The sequence below is a fragment of the Lepeophtheirus salmonis genome, chromosome 12, assembly GCF_016086655.4.
Source record: "Lepeophtheirus salmonis chromosome 12, UVic_Lsal_1.4, whole genome shotgun sequence".
Taxonomy (NCBI): Eukaryota; Metazoa; Arthropoda; class Copepoda; order Siphonostomatoida; family Caligidae; genus Lepeophtheirus; species Lepeophtheirus salmonis.
Genome location: NC_052142.2, coordinates 11123154 through 11145498, shown reverse-complemented (window position 1 = coordinate 11145498; position 22345 = coordinate 11123154).

Here is a 22345-nt window from a genome sequence, read left to right as displayed (position 1 = left end):
AATTATGTACTGTCTTCAATTACCCAAGTTCTCATGATGCATCTTACCTTCATTCCCATGTGATTCTTGTTTAAGAAGAAATTAATTGGAGAATACGAAGATAAAGAAGAATCCATTTACTATTTCAAAATGATAATTCGTTTGAGACATCCATATTAATGTATCAGTTGATTCCTGAAGCAAATTTTAAAGGAATGGTAATAACTTAATTCCAGCCAAATTTTAATTTATTAAACTCTATTTAAATGAAAAGTACTCAAGAACTCTTAGAGAAGAGCAGAAAGTAAAAAAGTGATATATTGTGTCATTTATGGGGGTGCCTGACAGTACTTTCTATGATTCGTCTTAAGGTTAAGGATCCATAAATAACAACTTAAAGACTAGGCTCACCAGTTACTGGTAATAATATTTACCTTGTAAATATACATGAAAAAGCCAAGGAAGATATTTTCAAAAAGAAGTTGTCTATTTTTGAAATTTTGAACTTTGTTGAACAAACTCAAGAGTCAAAATCTGCTATACTGAATATCAACTGAGGAGTTAGTGACTCAAAAGAGCTTTAAAGTTGGAGAAGAAAAGAAAAAAGCCAAATGCATCTCATTTAGTTAAAGATGTCCCTGATAAGAAAGGCCACAATAAAACAAAAGTTAACTTTTTAGCTGGGAAAAAAAATTGTACTCGAAATTTTACAAAGAAATAAATCATTGATGGTCTTGTTTCAGAAGCATATTCCTAAGAACATCCAAGTTTTTAGGAGTATAAAACTTTTTCGCTTGAGGGTATTATGAAAGTTTTTGATAGGCAACAGTAATTGAGTTTTTACCCTGTTTGTTATCCAGTATCATGCGAAATACTATCAACGACTTGCAAATCTGGTCACTGTTTCTCTACCTACATTTCTAAAATTCTTGATAAACTTTTTAACGTTGTGAATAAGAATTTTTTTTAAATTTTAAACAGATATCGAAAGTAATATAAATTAAGCTATAATTTGTCGGGCTATAAAATGAAATTATTAAGTTAAAGGATAAATATAATTTTAAATTAGTTAAGAAAATTGATTTCTTTAAGATCGTGAGACATTCTTACGAGTCGGATAAATTTATCAATCAATTTTTATAAATCAAACTAGTCATTCCTCATTTTTCTCTCCTTTCCTGTTGAAAATCCTAGCAAGGTCGATTACATGATGGTCTAATCTAAAGTATAAAACCAAGTATCACATCAAAGGCTAACGTCATTATTAGCTGAAAAAAAATATTTTTTCCTGTTCTTTCGTAAATGACTCAAGTATTATACTGTTTCTACTTTTATTTACTTCATTATTCATATACTTTTTGCTTGAAGAATTATGGAAAGGGAATTATGATTCAAAATGATTTTTTCACATACAGAATGGTCAACAGGTTTCTAATTAGGAAGATATTTTAGATTTGTTATCAATTTTTGCTTCTTGCGACTTCTTTTTAATTTTTGGGAATGTGAACGTTTCCTTGTAGCTTTGGGAAATTTGAATCAGTTCTATTTTTGCATCCTCCGACACTACAATGTCCCATTATTTTGGAGTCATTTGTTGCAAATTTGCTTTATAATAATATCCTATATAGGAAGGAAGTAAGGGAGTTATTGTCAGTATGTATGTTCAAGTTTCATTTTATTTATGGTTAAAGAAGTAACATGGCAAGCTAGCAATGGCAATGAGAATAAATAAATCACATGGTCAAACATTTGAAAAATTGCATTGTATTTACCAAAATCAGTATTTTTATTTAGTCAATTATATTTTGCATTTTCAAGAGTGTCAAAAGAGAGTGCAGGTTTGACTATATTCACATCAAATGGACAGAAACAAAAAAAAAGTTTTATACAAGGATGTTTTACAATAGAAATTTACATATTATAGTTTATAGTAAATCGTTGTAGTTTATAATTTTAACATAAATAAGATATTTTTCATTGGGTATCTTTAAGATAGCGTTTTTGTGCTAGTGTAAATATAAAATATTTAAGACAAGAATAAATTATATACGTATTTATTACTTATTCAAACTTATTAATACTACTTAGTAGATACAATAAGTAAATGAGTGATGTCATAGAAAAGTGATATGTTATGAAAATATTATGACACATATTGACCATTCTATTTCCTCAGGCTAACAGTGATCGATGCACTACTTGGTTTAATGCGTTAGTCTAACCTTAAGGACTCTAGGGAAAGATTGGACACTCAGTATAAAAATAGTATGTTTTCTCCTTCTCTTTGGTGATTGGTTTAAAACTGTTTGCTACCATTAGGTCTATTTTAAAGGCCTTGAAGTCCATTTATGTTCTTCTGTATGAGCTTAATTTAATTTTTGATCATAATTAGCCAATCCTTCTTATCTCCAGGCTTATCCCCCCTGAAAAGGTTTAATTTTCTAAAAGACATCAATCGAAAGAAGTTGTAGATCAATGTTATCGTACGTACTAATTGTAATCCCGACAAAGACTTACGATTTTGCAAAGTGATCAACTATTTTACTATGTGAGGATGTGGAAATTAAATTAATAGTTTTTTATGAGAAAAAAAAAATTCTTGGTAAAGAAATTCATATTTTGTTTCAACCAAAATGTACCTTTTTTTAAAAATTTACACTCACCGTAATGTATATAATATTCTCTTGTATGAAAATTCTTTTTATTTAAAAAAAAATCCAATTAGTCATTTTGTTTATTAAAGAAAGTAATCAAATATGTAAAAGTATTAAAATTTTTTAACAATATCAATTACCATAGAGGGAAATATTTGAAAAAATAAGGTCCACCTACTATTATTTCCTTCCATAGTAATCTAGAATAATCGTCCATCAGTAATATTGCTTTCAAATTTCCCTAGCCGAAATGCCTCTTTAAAATCCTTTTCTCATAGAACAGCCAATAATGTACAATATTTTTTAAAGTATTCCATCGAGAAATCCTCTGTTCCCGGAGATTTATTCTTCTTATTATATGACATTAAATAGTCTTCCATGGGTTTTTGGGATATAAATATGTCCAAAAAATCTTTAATAACTTTAGAAATCTTTGGCATGTTTTTTTTTATAGAAATGATCGCCTGATTTATATTTCCATTGAGTATTATGTTTCTCCCACATTTCTTCTTCTCTACAGACTGATATTTTGAAAATGTTCCATTACAGCAAAAGAAATTTCCTTAGAATTTACAATAAGTTTTCCATTTCGTCAACTTAGAATTTACTGGCTTTCTGGCAATTTGACTACTTTCCATTTTCTCAAGTTGCTCAAAAATTACATTTTCTTTTCATAAAAGCTTATTGTCAATCCTTGTTGCCTTAACATTTTCACCCTGTATTTTGCTTCCTCAATAGTACCACCATCTTTATCCACACATTTATCTTTCAATTTCCTTTTGTTACTGAGCCTTACTCTAAGTTTTTATATATTATCGTCTTGAATAATCCATAATTAACTTCAAAGCATGTGAAAATGTTTTAAATTCTCTCTTAGGGTACATTGCTGCTACTCTTTAGTGTTAGAGATGACTAGGTCTTAGTTTTGTGAATCTTAAATTAGTCCAAGAGGGGAGTTATAGAGATTGTGGATATTGAAGGCACTATTCCCTAATTAACATAATTGCCTGTGAACTCCTAAGATTTTCCTAATTGCTCTCAAAGCAATTATTCCCATTCACATCTTTAATGAAGAAATTGAACATTTTGTTACGCTTCCTACGATCTGTTGGCGGCCAATCCATTGAAACTCCTTCTTTTATCCTATTAATCTATTGTTATTTATGTAAATTGTACGCCCAATAAGTAAGGCAGATAATTTTGGTAAGAATAGAAAAGCGTGCGAGGACAAGAGAAGAAATACTTATGGCATCATTGATCAAATAATATACATCTTCTTCTATCAATCAAGAATGTTATCATTTCTGCTTTTATTATTCAATATTAATATTATATTAGATGGTGATACTCGATAGAGAACTGAATTAAATGCCTGAAATAACGTCACCTTCTGCCTGGATTTCTGAAAATGGAGGCCCAGGAATTTGGAAAATACTTACAAGGAGGAAACAGATGGTTGCCAGATTTGTCGATATAAATGTGCCTTTAGTACCCTGTCTAGAATTATAGACCACTCAATATCCTCATCTCATAACAAGATTCATCTATAAAATCAAGTTAACGATGAATACATCAAGTCAGACTTTAACTCTGATCTCACAAAGATGCTTATTACATGTAATATACCCTTATCCATTGCTAATCATCTACGTTCGAAAAATTTATGAGAAATACACTGGTAAACCTATCCCTTCCCAAGGAACCATCATTAAATTAATGGAGCATGTTGGTACTGATGTCATTTATAGAAATACATATAAAAATATTTTGAGTCATCCACACCAAATGACGATCAAGTTATCAGTAAAAAGTATAAAATATTTACTAATTTCGAAATGGAAATCTGAATTTTGTACTATCTAACAGTAAGTATTCAATTTTTTTTTAAATCTAACCCTAAAATATGATTATATTTTAGCCAAAATTATCAAGAATTATCATACACAACTCATTCAATGGCAAAAAAAGGTGCTTCAATGGTCACAACAACGAGAGTAGTAGCTTTGGATGGTTTGCAACTAGTTTGTCTGAGACTAGTTTCTTCACTTAAAGACTTGGGTATGATAGTTAGGTTTTCCAATATTACAAGGCCAATAAATATTACTTTTTTTATCACTTAAGGCTTAGCTATGGTTGATGGGCTCCAAGAAATGGTGTTCAGAAAACTCATAAAAGGTAAAAACAACTGCTTAAACGGTCACAACAACAGGGGTAGTTATATTGGGTGTAGCATTATAATTAGCAATTGTGTATATCCTTCATGATAATAGTATGTTGTTATATAAGCATAAATAACGGGGAAAATATCTTTTTTGAAGCTCTTAATAAGGAGTAATATCGCCGGACATTACTTCATAATTAGCTTTTGCTCTAAATCTTTAAGATGGATTTATTCCTAACATTTTGTTTATTAGTATATTTATTGTCTAATTTTATGATCTTGACATTTACTTTATTAATAATAATTAGTTAGATCTCATTGGTAGAGATATATCTATCCTGTGCACAATTGTATATAATAACTTCATCATGAAGAAGAGGGGTGATTATCTTTTTTTGATTAAACTCCACGTCTTACTTGTGTTTTGCAACCTAAAGTTATGACATATTTTAATAGATTCCGGTGTCAGAACAAGAACAAATTATTTGGATTAGTCTATTATTTCAATATTCTGTATATATAATTTATTGTTATTAGTTATATGATTACAATTGTCTAATTTTGTATATTTAACATAAATGGATGATGGTTTATTTTTTAGTATGTAGATTATATTTAATTAAAGCCTTCTTTTTTAAACTTGGAACTTCAAATATATTTCGAAATACTCTACTTTGTCGTTTCATTAGCTATTATTCTGAGAATAAGGTTCATAATGAATTACAATTTCATGGAATGTGACGTTATAAAATCTACTGTAACGGATAAAAACGTCTAAGTCAACTATACGTAGTATATCTTCATTAAACATTTTGCTAATAAATACTTTCGTTATAACCTCAAAAATCATAATAAAGAAGGTAGATGATAATCACATCAGTATTTTAAACAATGATACCATATGTATTTTTTTCCCCTTCTCCTTTCACGCGTTTTTCTCTCCCAATATTATCAACTTTACCAATAAGATATAATGTAACACAATAATTGATTTTAGTGAACTTAATAATTTTGTTGGCTTAAACAAGGGCTTGAATTTAAGATGATTTATATATTATTCAATAATATATGTAGATAAAGTATTTACACATATAACAAATTATAAATATGATAAATATAAATATTTGTTACATTTAAACATACGATAACTTATTAATTTTTCTTGTACATGGGCAATTTTTGGAGTTTGAAGAATGTTTTTGTTTTTATTAATGTTTTATATTATCATTAGGGTAAGAAATAAAATTCTTTATCATTACATTGAAAAACTTTTTAGAAATTTTTGGAAAAAAAGAAGAAAACGAATACCCATTCTCACAAGTAATTTCTAGTTAGAAGCTAAAATAATTCTCCTCTTGAATTCGTATCATGAATAGATTTGCAAAAAGTTCATTTGATTGATGAAAAGAAAAAACCGAGACTTTGTTTCTTCGTCATTCATAATTTCCATATACGATTTTACACAAAATCGAAAAACAGATAAACTATGTCTGATGGTGTTACTAATCCACCTGTATTTACCATATTCATTAACTCTTCTTTTAAATCATCAAGTCCTTTCATTTGGCTTTCATCAGATGAAAGGTCAAAAACTGGAGGTATATCACTGCCTTTAAAAAAATTAAGACAACCCTCTCATGTATTCAGCTTGATAATGGATTTTGCCACATATCCAGATATGTAGTAAACAACTCCTTTAAGACTACTTACTTCTGTGCTTAGCTTTAGAATGGGAGCGTTATCGACTATTCGTACAATCTGGCTTAATTGAAGAATTGATCAACTTTAATTGTTCAATAGTCATTTTTGAATGTGAGTTAGTCTAGTTTTTTTCTTGGCTTCCAGAAGTTGTTAATTGGCGATGTAGTAATTAGATCATCCAAGTTGACGATATTTTGAAAAAAACAAGCTTCGATAGGATCAGAATTAATTTTCCTTAATAGAACATAATCCAATCCTTCAATTTCTAATAAATAAATAAAGAGTTCAATTAAACTCATAATTGAAAATCTTATAGTAAAAAATGTCTTCATGCTCAAGCCACACTTTCCTGAGTTCTGCCAATCGTAAAAATGTAGCCATTGTAGCAGTAAAGGGCGCCCATATCGAGAAATAACTTTGTAATTGTTTTTTTTAATAATACTGGGTGCAGCGAAAAAATCTTTACACTTCGTTTTTGCTACATAAATCAAAGTTTTTGTGAATGTGGTAAAATTGTTCCGGTCAAATTCTAAAAATAAACAGAAAAAACTTGATCTTGCTAATTGACTAAGAAGCCCAGAAAATGCCATCTAAACGTCACCAACAAATTTCGTTCCTTTTTGACCACTGGCAAGAAACCAACAGAAGTTGCGAACCAGTTGAGGATCTCCAGGCCAATCGTCTATGCCGTTATGAAGTCGAAGATGGTGGACAGGAAGTTTGGGTTGAATAGGAACATGAAATTGAATCTGAAAGAAGTCAAGGGGAATACCAGGCTAATCCTTAGAAGCGATGCAGGAGCACACCAAGGACTATAGCGTTTCAAACCCAACTGTCTGCAGGACCATCAAAGAGGTAGGGGCTAGAACCTTATGAAGTTGGAGTGGCCCCTCATAGCACCAGCTATGAAATAGACTTATCTCAAAGTTGCAAGTCTTTGTTGAATGACCTCGAGAAGGTCAAGGCTAGTCGGGTTGTGATCTTCAGTGATGAGAAAACATGGACAGCGGACAGGGTGCAAAACCACCAATATGACAGGTATTTGTCCTTTTCTTTATTCTTTGATGAGTAATGATATTGTTTTTACAAGTTTATAGTAGATAATATAGGAATAATAATTTAATGACATTTTAATATAGTATTGGTTGAGTATATGTATGTTTATGCGGATGGTTATTGTAATTAATTAAGTGGTACTATTATTCAGACAAAAAAAATAATTGAGTAGGATATTAATTTTACTTGTCTTCGTTTGCCACCATCCTGTGGCTTATGTTTTCTATATCACTAACTCTCCAAACTTGCTCAATATTTCATTACGTATATTCATTTTTTTTTTTTTTTTTAAATGAAGCACAGTTAATCTCGGAATAACTTTTTGTTGAAAATATCAGCTCCAAGTCTGAAATTATGTAAAAAATCTGCAGCCAAAATTGGACAACCACTTTGTACCATTATAAATTTCTATTGGAAATCTCATCAACAAGGGCTCCTCCATATCCAATAATAGGGGAGAGTTTTTCTCGAACAAGACTTTTACGTTTTTTAAATGGAATAACAGACACTTGCACTCCTGTATCTACCAGAAAGTTAACCAATTTTGAGTTATCTTTGATAAAAAAGAAGTTTGATAGTTAATTTACAACCTCCGTCCCGTGCAACCGAGGGCAATGAAAACAAGTAAAAAAAAATGGCAACAACCTTATGAAAAGGTAGTTGCGTTCATTCCAAATTTAGAATGATAATAGCAGATATTTTTTTCTCCTTAGATTTAGTAATTTTGGACGTGTTATGAATAAGTCTTTTGAAAATATGATTGATAAGAGGCGAAGCGGACTAGTCTTCAACAGTGGAAATATGTGAATTGCTAACTTCTTTGGCTGCAAAACACATTTGCTTCAACTCTTAAATTGAATGGGACTGTGCTCTTAAGTACCATCACTGGTCTCCAGGCACATTTCTGATGAAGGCCTACGGTAGTAAATGATGACGCAAATCATGGATGTATTCCTTGTCAATGAGACGCTCAACTTCATATATAACTTCCTCAGGGTAAAATCCCAATGAATTGCACAGCATATCAGAAATTTCTTTAATTTTATCTGAAGGTGAGAGACCCTATTTCTGTAAAATTGCCTTTTTTGCACAATCATACATGAGTCCTTCTTTTTTAATAGGAATAGACCTAAAAACTTCACTAGATATTGTTAAAGCTATTAAACAATATTTGGTCTGATCTTCATTCATCTTCCTTATCAAAAAGTCCAGCTCAATTCTTCCAAAACCAATTTTCCGCATCCATCACCGAGAATTTTGGAAGACGTAGTTCCACTGCGGAAAGAGTTAAGTTGCAGACTTCTTCCGCTACGTACTTTTGTTCTATCTGAGGGACTTTGTCCACAGGGTCTTGCCCATCAGAATGAGATTTTTTCGGAGGCATGATATCACGTCGGGATGGTCAATGTTAAGATTTAAATATCTTTATATTAACTCAGTAAAAATGATGTTTCCTTTATACGAAAATAAAAAGGAAAAACCGAATACAAGGTACTATGATGAATAATTAATATCGTCGAATCAAGTCAAACTCATACATCTATATGACTGTCTCTTCTCCTCACATTGTTAGTGACTAGTATAGGGCCTCCTGTATACTTCAGAAACTCCAATAAATACTACTTAAAATGATGAATTTGTTTTACAAAATAAGGCTATTTAAGAACAAATTTGAAATTTATTTTCTAAAATTCTATTACATAATTGAAATTAATATAAGTATGATAGTTACTAGTAATTGATGTATTATATACATATACGACACACAAGAAAAGTGTTTTCTTATAGTAGAAGATGAATCAGAGGTGACTTAAGGAAGAATGGACCCAATAATTTAAATGAAGTAGCTACAGATTAAAAATGAAAAGTCTCTTTGTTCTTCATTATTATGTGTCTTTATGAAAGTCCTTAAGTCTCAGATGCATGAAAAGCAAAAACATATTCCATATAAAATCTGGATTCAATCAAGGTAAATAGAAATACAAGGTTATACCACTATGTAATGGGCTTGCTAAAATTTTCTATCCGATGTATTGTACCAACTGCTATTCAAAACAGGCAGATTTGGACAAATCACGTAACCACTCATAGTCTGTGACGTGACTATTGTTAGAATTTTTAAGTTAATGTATCATACCGATGGCTGGGCAAGAAAAACAGATTTTAACAAAACATGCAATCACCCATATACAATTATGTCAATATTGAAAGTGTGGCAGAAGTCAAACCTCAGTCATACACGTATTATAGTATAAACTTATATTTTTATTACCCATGGATTAAAGGATGTATTCTAGAGCATAGAGGCAATGACTATAAGGTTAAAAGTATTATCAGAGACTTTGATGATAGTGGATATCTACAGAATGAACGATCCTGCCATTAAAGGAAATTAAACTTGTTATTCAGCTCAAACTATGACAAGTGCAAAATGTTGTAAAACTGGTAATTGTGATAAAAACTGTCCCAGTAAGTATCAGAAGTTAGCGGATTACTTAACGAATCAAGAAAAGGGAAGATTCTCAAGAAAATGATGAAAGTAATAATACTCATGAACCGAAAAACAGTGATGAGAAAGATCAAGAGATTCTGACAAATACGGAAAGATCTGGTTCAAAAGAGTAAACCAAAAATCCCAAAAGACAAGAAAGTGATAATACTAATGAACCAGAAAGCAGTACCAGAAAGGTCAAGATATTCCTACAAATATGGAAAAATCTGCTACAAAGGAAAGGACTAAAATTACCGAAATACAATCAATTTTGTTGTGAGTACGGCTCCATATGAGGGATAGTTATTCTGCAGTGAAGCTATTGAGAAAATAAAAATATAAGATTTTGGAATAAGGTGGTTCATTATTTTATATCATGTAGGCTTGTATCTACAAGAGAGAAGACATTGGGGAATGGAGAGGATTTTATATACTGGAAGAGTTCCTTATCCCTTAGATTTTGTGTTGGAGTACACAATATATGTGGTAAGGTACAATTTTTAAGGTTAGTTAATATTTAATCAAAAACTAAATTGGGAAATGGATAGATATAATAGTTTTTTATTGATCTTGCAGGAACTGGGAACAAAATTTCTTCTCGTCCGTGATGGTACTATGATGATGTCAATTTGTCGTTGTTTTTTAGACTTGTAATAACTCGTTTTTGCTACTTCTCAGACTAGAGAATGTAAGTAATGTATAAGTAAGTTAAAAAATGTATAACAGTAGCATCTGGAAAAATGCATTGTTAATATTGCTTACTCTAAATGGGAAATTGGATAGATATTATACAAAAAAAAAATAATAAACTAACCACTCATTAAAAATATTGTATTAAATCTTTAAATTGGGCATAAATATGTAACTTAATACACAACAACATCACAAACGCACTGATAATATATGGCTATAAAGTTGGATATAACACTCGAAAAACTAAAAGCAGCAAAATACGTCACTGCTTTATGTAACTATTAATGTATATATAATGGTCTTCAGTAATGCACAATAATGTCAAAATGCAAAAATATATATGTGCAATATTCAAAGAAACTAAGGTAAATTTTCGAGAAATGTTATTGCCTCTACGGGGAGAATCAAGGGAGTAGCACCTGTCCATACGGATTTCAGGGTTTGGATTTTACTTTTGCAATTTTTCGTAATTAATTATACACAACACCTGGATGTAGTTGGATGTTGATATCCCTGGTACAGCAGACTCAGTTCAGAGTTCGTTTTGTCTGAAGTCCCAACAAAAATGGATAGTGGAGAATTTTTTGTGACTCTGATTATCTTATTAATTTTTGTTTTTTCAATTGATTCCGTCCCCAACAAGAACTCGTCCTTGGTAACTTTGAGGTTTCCTTCATGGGTCTTTCAATCATAAAAGTCAGGCGCTTCAATTTGCTTAAGAATGTATAGCTTCGGTTTTTTTCGAGCTATCCCTACCACAGAAGCCTAAATGTATATGCCCTTGAGGAATCGTGCAATAGTAGAATGCATGCAATCTCCTTTGAACTGGCCATGGTGGGCTTCAAAAAAGAAAAGGTCGACATTGTGGACATGTACTGCCTACTGAACGAAGTAGTGTTACATCACAGGCATATTGGGTTCATACTTTGTCCCAGAAAACCATCACAAGACAAAAGCTTTAATTCCAGCCCAATCCTTATGTTTCAGCCAGTTGTAGATTACGCTGCTAACTTCATAGGCTCCACCATGAGATATAGTGTCCTGCAATAGATATCAGTGGCCTTCATTTGAATTAACTTCGTATATATTAGGAAGTTATATATCCTGCTGGAGATCGAAGGTTCCCACCATATATGAGGAGTCTTCCTTTGGATTGACGTTTGGATGCTTCCTTCAGTGTTCTAGAAACATTTTCTCTTCCGGGTGAGTGTTGAAGAGTTATTTACTGAAATATTTTGCTCTTCATTTGCATCGTAGTAGTATGTGCATATCGGGCACATGTCCATTTGTGGGAGGTGAAATGACAAGTACCTTTTAAAAGTAACTATGCCCCAAACTGAACTGTCGTACTGTGATAACTGTTCCATGAGTTATCAAAAAGTGACAATTGGATATAACTTTTTTGTTAAAGCGAATTTTAACGTAATTTTTCTACATATTATAGATATCATATATTAAATATTAGAACAACCATAAAAAAATCCTCAAAATCGAGTTATCATAAGTGTACCAAATAGAAATGAATTGCATTAATTGGTCGATTGAGAGAGGTTATGCATTATGCAATGGGATTTCAGCGGTTCCTCAATAATACTTATTTTTTTAGTTTTAGGTTATTATATCGTACTTTGTTGTATTGTGATCTCAGCCATTTTTGTTATCTCCTCTATTAATTTTTTGTTTGACATCTCTTCAGTATAACTATTTAACCTTTGACGCTTGTCAAATTTGTTTTTGTAAAATTCTGTTCTTGATTATGGTATTCATTGTTGAATGATTTTATAGATGCTAGATTGCTGATTTTATTTTCGGTTTCGTTTTACCAAATTAAGAAGTGAAAGGATTGGTTCTTCCACAGAGACAGAGTCATCTATATTTCTGATGGGCAATTAGAAGAAAGTTCCCATGTTGTATTTTTGTATAGGTATTTCGTTTATGGCGTTATTGAATTTGTGGCTTTTTTTTCCAAAATCGAAGATTTGGGAAATTCTATTTGAGTGGGTTGAGGAGGGATCAGGATTTCCTCCAAAACTTCCATAAGTGAACACTTGATACCAAATAACCGGAGATTTAATTGTTATTTGTTTGGGAGTTGAATTCTTCTTGTGTTTATCACATGGAAAGTACCGATAACAAAATAATCCTTGTTTAATCTTGGTCTATCATATAACCCAGTATAGTTCTTTCATACATTCACGGATGCTAAGAAGAATAGGAAGATTATCCAGAGTAGACTGGACTACAGCCCTTTATCATCATCTCATGCATCTTTCAAGGCATTTTCAATATCCAAAAACTTATTTCCTTTAAATATTAAACAATTAGATACTTCTCAGATAAAATGCAGGAAAAAAATTACCTACCCTTCCACACATTAGAAGGGTTCTAGGCAAATTGTAAAACTAATTAATTTCTTATGAATGGGTTTCCTTTTCTACTTCATACAAGCTATTGTTAAAATTCTAAATCCTTCTTGGACACAAAGTAGAATTGAGTATTGGCATCGGAGTAACTCTTGCCTCTCTTCCCCCATTGTCAACGCTACTTTTAGCTGATTCGATGAAACCGCACGACATCTAAGCTGCTCTCGTCCAAAACATTATTGAAATTGTCAGGGTTACCATTTTAATATTCGCTTTATTTTTTTAGCATAAAAAAAAATTAGCACCACTGGGATGGCACACTCTGAAATTCCTTCGGAGAAAAGAGAAATTATTTTATTGTTTGATTTCTCCTTTTTTTGAATATCCAAAAGCTGAGAATAGTATTTTTTTATTATATATTAATTAACTTTACTTAGTAATATATTTTATTATTATATAATATAATGATAAATGTGTAATTTACTATTCAATTGTCAATTATTGGCAGAGTTGGGGACTTGGTTATTTTACTTCAAATTATAGCTCTGAATCGAAAATATACTTATTAAAAAAACTAAACCTATCGTTGTTGAAGGTATTGCTGGTCATTTTTTAGTTCTATGGCTTAAATAAGAATAATAAATGTGGTTTTAGGTTTTTGGGCAAAAATGCAGTTACAGAGTCTTATTGATGTGTTGTAAGGTGCAAGAGATCTACTACACTCCGAAATTTCCAACCTTTAGCCGGAGTCTAAAATCTTCTCTCATTCTTTGCCTCTTAGAGGATAATCTTTGAAGGCTAAGGATGAAAGCTGCTATCTATAGAAAGGATTAGACACCAACCCAGAATTTAAGAGTATGCCTATTACAGTTTTAAATATATACATTGAAGACGACCGAACAGATAAAAAATCATGGTCTATTAAAAAGAAAAAAAAGATAGTTCTATCAATATTTACAACTGAATCACAATAATCTTCCAAAAGATAGAAATACAAATTGGGTATCTTCTGAAGAAAGACACAGCAAAAAATTTAAACGATCAAATGAAAAAATATACGTTCTTCAATTCTACAATAATTTAAAAGTTTGTCAGATATCCAATTAAGGTTTTTTTTTTAGCAAGAACTTACTTTTTATCCATATCAAAACCATAAAAAGCTTCTACCATCAAAGATTAAGTGCATTGTGAGGTAAAATAAAGTTAAGATTGTTGATGCCGTTTACCATCATAGGCTATTTTAAAGTTAAACTTCAGGAAAAAAATTAAAATTTAATTACATTATAGAAACAAAAGAGATAATTCAAAAATTGAGGAATTGATTGCTTATAATGTCTTGTGTTCCAAACAGTTGTAATTTGCGAATATGCTATCACTATCATTAAGGACGGAGGAAGATTAATAAATACATCAGACTTTGTTTTTTTAAGTTCTATGTGCCTAGTAAAATTATATAATTATTTTTTAATTTATTGAACTGATTTCTAAAGGTTTAATTGTTTAAAGTTATACTCCCTCGATTAACACGAATGAAAATAGGAAACATATAGTGTGATTCTGGACAAAAAAAAATTGAATAAATAGTCAAACGTCAATACCCAATTCTTTGAACGGTTTTAAATCTAAAAACTATTGATTTATCATTATAATTATAATCTATTATATTTTAGCAAGTAAATGTACATTTTATTTCTCTATTGAAGGTTGTTTTTTTTTTAAATGCATTTACATTTTTTTTCTCCTGGAGTCTTTATAAATGTACTATTGGTTTATATAATATGTTGCTAAATTATAAATATTGATTAATTGAAGTTATAAACTTGTTCTAAGAACCCAATTTTTGTGTATATCAAGTTACTCCTCCAAATTGTTCATTGTCTTGTCTCAAAATCATGCCAATGAATAAATATATGTAAATATTTATTAAATGAAAGTTTTCATTACAATAAATAAGAACTTTTTATGAATTCAATTTTTCATATTTCATCACTTTTATTATTTCCCAGATTTAAGCTAAAAAATTAAGAAAAAAAAAGAGGCTGTGTTATAAGTTCCCGACACTTCTAGCAAAAGTTGTGATAAAGTATGTCAGAAGAAGAATAATTAAAAAAGGAAAAAGATGAGCATTGAAAAATATACTTTACGTACATCAGTTAACCTAGTTTTACAACCCTTATTTTTTATTTCAGTATCATTGGTTCTATTTACGCGTTTATAAGTTAGTAACACACACATACATAAGAAGAAGAAAAAATTATCACTGATCAGATTTTTAACTTTCACAATCTCACATACTTCTATAATCTTATTTAACTTGCTCAAGTGATCAAAGTATTTAACTGCTTAATTCTTGATTTTTTTTCCAGGCTAAATAAAAAATAAAAGTTAAATTCATTATATTTTTAAGTACTTAAGTTGGGATTTTTAATTACATTTTTATAATTATCAAACATTTTGAGGAACATTGTTTTTTTTGGTTAATTGAATATACAAACAAAATTTTAATTTTTCCAAAAATTTTCGAGTCCGTTATTCAATTTTAATATTATGCAAAATTGTAATAACTTTTTCCGTATAAACTCTGGTGTCCGATAATTTTTGTAGTATTTTTACTACTTTTATAGGTTTTGAAACAACTTTTGAGTGAGGAAAAAATATATAACTTACATGAAACTTAGTTTATTCTTTGCAAAATTTTATGTTAATTTCAATTATATTTTTATATACAATGATAAAATCTAAAGAAAATACAATTGAAAAGTTAAAAGACCGCCATATTTTCGGGTTTTGTTTGAAAAGGAATTACGCTTCTTTTTTCATTTGTGCTACGGCAAAAAAAGTGCAATTGACGTGTGACAAATAACTCATTTTAAAATTGTACTTGTTTTTAGAGGGCATAGTTTAACTTCAATGTTACTTTGTTTTCTATTTTATTAAAAACAATCAAAAATAAATTAATAAAAGAATATATAAAAATCTAATTGTTTACCTATTTGTATTTGAATAAATTTGTTTATTTTCATACAATTTGAGTCATTATTACGGGTTTCGAAAAATTTCACCACTTAACCTCGATAAAATTCTCCATCAAATGAATATCTTCAAATCAATATTTTAGTCAAAAATTATTTTAAACAAAAAGGTTGGACTGAAGAATACGAAAATTTCCAAATATAGAAAAACATATGTTATTATATTATATTAATTTGCTAAATAGCCATCGACTTTAAGCCAATGAAATGATTTGGCGAAAATATTTTTTGACTTTTTCTAATATTGTTTTCTAATTTACCAAAATTAATATGAAGTTAAAGATGAAAGAGGCAGTAATATAAATTTGATGTACCTGCTTTGCTGATCCAAATATTATTAATATAAAGAAACAACTTTAAAGGCGGAATATTACTGACACTATATCGTTTGAGGCCTCTCAGCTTCTAAGTTTGTAATATAGAGCTCTTATTAAATAAAATTCAATTTATATAGTTGCATATCCTATAATTTTTTAAAGTGTGATTTATTTTGTATTTGACATTTTGAAAAAGGTGTTCTATTATATTTTGAGGTATTTATGACTTAGATACACGCTGAATAATGTCTATATGTAGTGATGAAAAGGTTTCAGTAATTGTCATTTTAAATGAAGAAACCGAAAAACAACATGGTAATCCTAACAAATTGAAGAATGTCTAAAAGGAGAGGAAGAATAACGCTCATAAAGTTTCATTAGATCAGCTACAGTCAGCTGTGACAATGAAGAAGGGAGGAGAAGGAAATAAGCAAGCACCTTATCAAGAAATATTTTGATGTCGATCCTCAATTCTACTCTGAGTCCAACAATTATAACTCTGAAACAAATAGTAAAGTTTACTCTTTGTCTTTTAGGAGCACACACGAATGTTCAATCAGGTTTTGAATATAATTCAACTAGTACAAAAATAAGTTCTTAAAAATTGCAGGGTTACCATGTTGATTATCTTTTTTTTTTCCTTTTTCACATAACGAAATGGCTTTGAATTTTAATGATCGATGTACTCCCTTTAAAATTTCCTCCATCGTAAAGCATGAAACCAAGTAGCACATCGAAGGCTAACGTCATTATTAGCAAAACAAAAAATATCTTGATCAAAATTTACTTTTTTTTGTCCCCTAGAGGTATTATTATTTCAAATATTTTGGATAATCACTCCTGTGCTCTCGTGAATAAGTCAATTGATGTACTGTTTCTACTTTTATTTACTTCATTATTCATTTTTGCTTGAACAATTATGGATAAGGAATATGATTCAAAATTATTTTCTCATATAGAATGGTCAGCAGGTTTCCAATTAGGAAGATATTTAAGATTTGGCATCTATTTTTTCTTCTTGTGATTTCTTTTAGATTTTTGGGAATAGGAAGTTAAACACAACCATCGTGTCCTTGAGGCTTTTGTAAATTTGACTCAGTTCTATTTTTGCATCCACTGACCCATTATTTCGGAGTAATTTGTTTTATGATAATAAGTAAATATAAAATATTTAAGACTAGAATAAACTATATACGTATTATTACTTATTCAAACTTATTATTACTACGTAGTACGTAAAATAAATTAAAGAGTGACGTCATAGAATAGCGACATCTTGCGAAAATATTATGACAAATATTGACAATACTATTTCCTCAGGTGAACGGTGCTTGATTCGCTACTTGGATTAATGCTTTACTCCATACTTAGAGGGAATTTTTTGGAATTATACAATATTTTTCACTAAGTAAGGAAGTAGTAAAATGTTGGAACTACTCTTTGAAGATCGAACTCTGAAATTAGATATTTTTTTAAGGGAACTATTGATCATTACAGCAAAAGTTCAGCATTTTTATTTTATTTTAATCACAAAATTTCTTTTAGATTTTTTAGGGTAACAAAGACTATGTGGGGACAATGGCTAAAATTTATTGAGTAAATAAACAAATATACTCTCTGTTAAGTTTTTTTAAAAGTTTCATTCAATTTTTTTAATATAAATTGCATCTTAAATATTTTAATTTAGGATTGTTTTAGGGATTAATACTTTAAAAAACATTTACTACTCTTTCGTTTGGGATGCAAGGATCAGTCTTCAAAGATGATAATTACATTTCCGTCACCATAATAAGTAATTATCAAACAAGATCCTCTATTGCACAATAAATCCTGGAGATCGTTTAAATACTTTCTAGTCGACCTTCCAATTAATTAAAAAAGAATTGTAAAAGTTCTTGCTCCAGCTATTATCTAACTAACAGAAGGATTTTTTCGACATATGGTATATGTCTAAAGATTTGATGTGAACCAAAAATTATATCTAACCAAAATAAGTCCATAAATATATTAAATGATTCCTTAGATAAATCATCATGAAATACAATTTCAAAGACCCTTAATGGTTATGTCAATGAAACTCTCATAAAATTGACAACTGCTTTTATACATTCTTATATATTCCTATATATTGAAAATTGAATAAAAATAAACTGGAACCGATAAATTATTCTGAATCATACCCCAAGTTATATATTTTATGAAATTGTTAATATTGATTGATCTACTTAAAATAATTTCATACGGTTTATTTTAGTAGAGAAGTAAAGGTTAAATATATCACAATTTATTGTATTATACAATGAAAAGGGGTTTCTGACTCCCTATCTATATATCTTGTACACCATCACAATTACTCATTTTATACAATTTGGAGGACAGTACAGTGATAAGTTAATGAATAATATTTTTATATAATATAAAGATATCATATTCACAAATAAATATAGACTTGCATGGACAAGGTCTCCATCTTGATCTATAAGTCTTGTACAATCCTTGATGTGAGTCAAGATTTCAATATCTCTTCATGTCGTTTTGATGAAGAAATTGACTGCATATGAATGTTAATTATTATTTGCAATGGAACGTAGCAGTAGCATTCTGTGATTCCTTCACAATGCTTTAAAACCTACGTATTATATATAATTAAGGGTTGAAGAATTGTTATTGTCTAGCTTGTTTATACTCTATCCTCTGCTTGAATTTGAGATTTGTTCGTAAAAATTGAAAACTTCGTTAATCTGTATCTTAACCATTTATCTCGGATATTATAGAACTGATTTCTAAAAATCTTCTTTTAATTAATCTTAACTTGTTTTGGAAGGTATTTAGCATAGTTAATAATTAGTTAGATTTGCGTGTAATAAGATCTCGGGGCATACCCTGGCCAAGTTATGGCAGAGAATCAACTGAAAAACACAGGCATTTTTATATAAATATATTTCACAATGTTTACTACAATGTATGTTAAACATTAAAAAAAATATATATTTGAAGTCAGTAATTAAATTTACTTGATCTAACTAATTCGTTTGATTTGAGTTATGCCAATATTTCCTATATTTATTTGACAGTTACATAGTAATTTGAATTTTTGACAGATATTACGACTTCATCTTCGTATTTAAAATTTGAGATCCCATGAAGAATTGCCAATTCATCGGATAGAAGGCGCCCTAGAGGCCATTCTTGTACGTCAAATAGTCCTTAAAGGACTATACGCCTCCTCTAAAAAAAGATCATATCACCGGCATCTGATGTTATCAAAGGTCTTAAATTAGTAGCACCATAAGCATAAGTTATTTCCTAGAAAATTGGAACGGCATTTTTTATTTGGCAATCTGAACAAGGTTTTTATTTTCCAAAGCTGTTATCATTATGTTTTAATATGTTTATTTCCTATAAAAATTTTAAGCATAAACAAACAAATTTGCTCAATTAACATATATATCTACGAATATTGAAATATTGCACTATATAGAAAAATTGATATAATTCTTTTTGGAAAAAATAACAATACAAATTTAAATATCAGGTATATATAATTAAATTTGTATAAAAAATAAGACTGGGGCAATTTTTTGTTGAAAATTTTTCCAAAAGAAAATTTAAGTTTGGTAAGCACAAAAGTTGATGACAATGTAAATTAACCCATTCAAGATGTTATGAGCTCAAATAGTTTAACTGTAGATTTAAAAAAACTGTTAAGTCACAGATTCCTCAATCTAGTATTTTTTTATATTGGGAACAAACATTTTATTGTATTCCATGCTCCCACCAAAGCAGACGGGAAATTTGTAAAGATAACTTTCGACAAAGTCAACAGTACTAACTAATTTTCTCTCTTTATTGTCAACAACTAGGCAATGTTAAAATAATTGCTGGCCGTTATTATCAAATTTTAGCAAGAGCTGAATATTCTGAAGAACGAGCATGTTTAATAATGTTGGATTGGGAGAGCCGTTTGAGAGGCTAAGTAGGATTTTTGTGACAGTCTCTTCTACTTTGTAGTGTTCTCTATGAACTGATTACGTCAAAATGAGCCCTCATCTTTAGAAATTATGGATTTTAATGTTAGGCTTACAAGATGTTTCACTCTCAGATATTTATAGAATAGAAAATTTCCATTTCCGTTTTACAAAAAGAACACTTTCTTTCACCTTCCTTTTCCATAGATTTATTGACAAATATCGAAGATTTAACAAACATATATTGAAACAATCCTCTTTTCATACTCGAAAAAGGGATTAAAAATATTATCCTAGAGCTGTGAGACTATCGTACAGCAGCTGACAACTTAAACAAAAGGAACGATTATGAACTATTTTGATTATAGACCCACCATTCAATTTTTAATGTATATTTCCTCGAAGCTTTGATTTTTGAGCTCTTTTTCATGATGAATTTGATCAAAAATTGTCGTTAAACCCCTTGCGTTTTACATCGTAGTTCATAAACCTCATCTGAAAGCTATGAAGTTATGCAAAAAAATACCTTAAACAACTTTTTTTTAATCTGTTATATAAGAATATGGCTGACATCTACCCTATTTTTTTACCTTAAATATTTCAAATTTAATATCCTCTAATTTTGATAAAACTTATATTAGTACTAAATAATATTAATTAATATATCCCTTTAGAAAAAAGGATTAGAGTTGTAGATCAATTGATGTTATTGATAAAAAAGGTTTAATTTGTTTATTTATATAAAATTATATGATAGAATTTTACATTTAATGATTTTTAGTGGGGTAATGCTTATAAAATTATGCGAATTGTGTGATTTCATACTAATTCACTTATAATATTTATTCTCATAAATTGTGTTATTATTATTTATTTATCAACAATAGCCAATGGTTTAGTTGAACCTTTGGTGGTATAAATGCTATAAAGCTCAAAAATAATGAAACAAAGCTTCTTTTTTAATAATTAAACAATTGAGGTAGTATAATTTTTAGATTGACGATATTATATAAGCATTACTTCTCTAGAAGCGATTATTTGAGAAATAAAATTATCTGAACAAATCAAATTTCTTATGTTGGTTATAAAGCAGCTTTTATCTCTAAATTATTATGCATAAATTAGTTGGATATTAAAATGGAAGCTTGGTTTATTTGATTATTTTTTGGCTGATTAATAGAACCAACCCATTGTTATTGAGTAACAAATACATTCTAACAATAACCACTTATTAAAATTAATATTACAAGGGAATTTGTATAAAATCACAGAATTGACTCACCATTATCAGCCCTACTCCTCTAAAAAAAAACCATTAAGAGTGCAATTTTGATACTATGTTTGAGATATTTAAGGGGGGGGGGAATATGTTCAAGGTTAACCATACTTTTTATAACAGAAAAAACCATTATAAAAGTGGGCCCGGATTTTTTCAGTTGTTACCTGATTAAGTGAGAGTGCCCCATGCTTCAATGTATATTTATTTAAGAAAGCTATCATTATCTTCTTTCTTTCTTTCTTTTTTCTCACCACACCATTACTAAATCTATGGAGTCCAAAATTAAATTACTACTAGTATTGTAAAAGATTAAGGAATAAATTGTGGAAAAAGATATCTTACCTTAGTCGAGACTACAGGTAGATCCAGAAATTACTTATTTCCTCAATGATCGGGAGCATGAAAACTTGGACTTGACCTGAACACTAAAAAGGCGGACTCAAACACAGCTATAAATATTCTATCTAATGAATCTTTACTCTTTTCTTTTATTATATTTAGAATGAGTTATTAAAAATTATTGATGGAATATGAAGAGGATTTATAAGGAAGAGGCAAAATAACTAATGACAATTATGAATATAGGTAGATACGAGTATACTATTATATCTTAATATTTGGTTTGTTATATTGATGGTACTATATAGGTTT